This window comes from Dermacentor silvarum, chromosome 1 (genome assembly GCF_013339745.2).
Source record: "Dermacentor silvarum isolate Dsil-2018 chromosome 1, BIME_Dsil_1.4, whole genome shotgun sequence".
Classification (NCBI taxonomy): domain Eukaryota; kingdom Metazoa; phylum Arthropoda; class Arachnida; order Ixodida; family Ixodidae; genus Dermacentor; species Dermacentor silvarum.
The window spans coordinates 404,499,245-404,502,581 of record NC_051154.1 but is presented as its reverse complement, the minus strand read 5'-3'; the positions used below and the strand labels follow the sequence as shown (position 1 = coordinate 404,502,581).

General features: G+C 49.6%; 1 pseudogene; it reads right to left on the bottom strand.

Annotated features, from left to right (window-relative positions):
* Positions 1 to 1,403: 1,403 nt before the first annotated feature.
* LOC119446763 (activated Cdc42 kinase-like) lies at positions 1,404 to 2,796 on the bottom strand (annotated as a pseudogene).
* Positions 2,797 to 3,337: the final 541 nt, after the last annotated feature.

Genomic DNA, 3,337 nt, shown 5'->3' with positions numbered 1-3,337 from the left:
GTGAAGAACCGAATCACAGAAATTCTGTCTATTACTTCGAAATGTAGCTGGCGGCATTGTCCAGGAGAAACCAATCCTGCTGACAGACTGACCCGAGGTGTTTCCTTAAACGCACTGATTACCGAGGTAGACTGGTGGCAAGGACCAGCTTGGCTGAGTAAAGACTCAGAAAAATGGCCAGCTGTGAAGCATTCAGAGCCCCAAATCAACGACATCCTAGGGATAACAGCAACAAATCCAACGACGCTTCACTCTACAGGAAACACATTGCAGTTAACCCCACTGCTAGACGCCACGAAGTTTAGTTTACTGCACAAGCTTCTCCGTGTCACAGCATGGGTGCAGCGCTTTGTCTCGAACGTTAAGTGCAAGATTAAAAAAGCTGGAGTCATCTCTGCAGAAGAAATATTGGCTGCTGAGAGATATTGGATCCGGCAAGTTCAAGCTGAATCGTTGCCTGAGGAGAGGAGTTGGTTGCTGGAAAGGCAAGATCCGCCCAGTAAATCATGGGTAGCACAACTACACCCATTTCTCGACGAGAATGGGCTTCTACGCGTCGGAGGAAGACTACAGAACCTCACAGACAGCCGAGACGTCAAGCATCCAGTGCTACTTCCAAGTCGACATGGTTTCACCGAGCGGGTATTTGCGGATGCCCATCGTCGAGTCATGCATGGAGGAGTAACGGCGATAATACACAACGAACGCGAACGATTCTGGGTCCCAAGAGCACGACAAGCGGTATAGGAAGCAATCAACCGATGCCTTCTATGCGTCCGCTTTCGCACGAAACCCACTGTGACGCCGTACCCGCCGCTTCCAGTCTGTCGGGTCGAAAAGACTAAACCTTTCAACACTACAGGACTTGATTTTACCGGACCATTGTATGCGAAGTCATCCGAGAGCTCCGACAGAAAAATGTACATCGTACTTTTCACATGTGCAGTAACAAGAGCATTGCATTTGGAACTGGTCTCGGATATGTCTTCACCGGCGTTCCTGTTGGCATTCCGGCGTTTCATTGCAAGAAGGGGACTCCCAAGTACCATTTACTCCGACAATGCCTGAACCTTCAAGAGGCCAGTGCAGAAGCTACATCGTCTAGAACTAGGTGTTACCACATTTGAGGCCCCGGAGGATGTCGGAGATTAGCAGCAGACGACGAAGAAAGAGAATGGAACGTGGGCTGCTTCCTCCGCGCCTGGCGCCAAGAAGTGCGCGCACCGCTATCGTCATCATAAAACCTTTTGTGTTCGTCTCTCGCCATTAAAGGCTTCGTTGAGTGTATCGCGGCTCTGTCTTTTCTGGCGACGTGAACGAGTTGCCGGCGTTCCGCAACACTAGTTCTAGAAGCTCATTGCAATTCGAAATTGCTGTATCACCAGGAGAGTAAGCATTCCACTTTATTCCAGGTAGGTTGAAATCCCCCAAGAGTGTAATAAATAACTAATAATAGAAGCGTCTGGGCAGTCTGCAATAGCCTGCACTTGCTCTGGCTTACAATCAGGCAATATTTAAAGTATTTCACAAAACCTTGGCCGCTTGTTTGGGTCGTGCTGCCAGCATTTTAGCATGAGTGTGTAGTAATCCTTAGGACAGCAGTCGGGCTGCTGCAGCTTCTGCAGGTTGAGCTTATCTATCGCTTTCAATAACTGTTGGCCAGTCAATGCAGCCCAGGGATGAAATCCGTAGCTGAATATTTCCCACAGTGTTACACCATATGCCCGTACATCAGATGCTGATGTGAATCGCAGGAAGTTAATACATTCCGGAGCACACCATGCAATTGGGAGCTTGAGATTAACGTTGAAGTTTGTCTGGTAGTAGTCTTTGCCTACAAGAAGTGCTCGAGAGAGGCCAAAGTCACTAATTTTTACCTTGTTCTTGGCAAAGACTACTCCGTGCAGCCAGGTTCTGTGCAGCCAGGTCCCCGTGGATGAGGCGCATGCTCTCCAGGTACTGCATGCCATAGCAGATCTACATGGCAAAGTCATACAGTGCCACCACGGGGAAGCTGGGCCGCAAAGCAGCCTCCGTCAGGCACTCGAGCAGGGATCGCAGAGGTACCAACTCAGTCACCAGCATGAGATACGCTGTCCAAAACAACCCCATATAGCCGGACAATGTGCTCGTGATCAATGGTGTGCATAATTACAGCTTCTTTGAGGAACTCCATGGGGCTGTTTTGCATTTCATCCTTGCTCAGACACTTTATGGCCACCTAGATCGTGTCTCCATCTTCGTTGGTCCAGACCCCTTGCTGGACGACATCAAGCTCGCCGACGGCCAGCTCTTTGTTGATGACAATGCTATCTGCAGGGATTTTATGCTTGCTGGGAACCCGAACCTGTGACGAGGAACCCTTGTCGTGCTAGTGTCAAGCAACAGCACTGACGACTGGTCCATATCATCTTTGGCTTTGGGGAGAATAATCTGCTTGATCTTTCGCAGTTAGGTCTCAGGGAAGTACTTGTGGAAGTACTTTCGCAGGCGCCTCTGCTCGGGCCGGCTCATGCCCAGGTGCGAGAGGTCGTCTTCCTCGACGTACTTGAGTTGTCCGACCGAGGACACCTTGAGGTCCTTGCGTAGCGCGTCGTAGTGCAAGGAGAGCTCGCCCTCTAGCAGGAACACGTACAGGCTAGGACCGCCCGGTGGGCCCCCCGACGACGAGGAGGAGGAGCCCAGGCTGAAGGTGGACACGGCCGACGGGAACGGCATGCCACCCTTTGGAGGTGTCACGCCAGGCTAATATCCATGTAGGAAAAGCAGGAAGGGCGCAGCAACGTGCAAAGTGTCGCCAAGGGGTCTCCTAACTGTGAGTCATGCCACTAAGCACTTTTTGGGTACGCACAACATCCACAGCGTTAAATAAGTATAATAATAAATAAATAACTGGGCTGCTGAGGAAAGGGGCAAACCAGCGTTGATTGTGTCAGCCGAGAGCAGGAGGACATCTGTTACTAGTTGAGCCTGGATACTAGACTGACGTGCTCTACGGAATCAGTTTCGTCACATGAAGGGTTCGTCGTTCATTCGGCACCCCTGCTTTTGAAGACGAAAATAACGTCCTACCGCGTAAAAATATTATCTCGGAACAAAAGCTGTGCATCAGTTTGAAACAAAATGGAGTTATGTGGAAGTATTTAGTTCCTAACATTAGCTAATACATATATTTACAATCGCGAAATAAAACAAAAACACGTCACGTAAGAAATCTTCAGTAGTTGCGTATTTACTGACACTACTTGACTGCCAGAGTTGTAGTGCATCAAATACCCGTGCAAGCTGCATTTGCACGAATGCACGAATATGCACCTATGGAAGAAAATACGCTGTG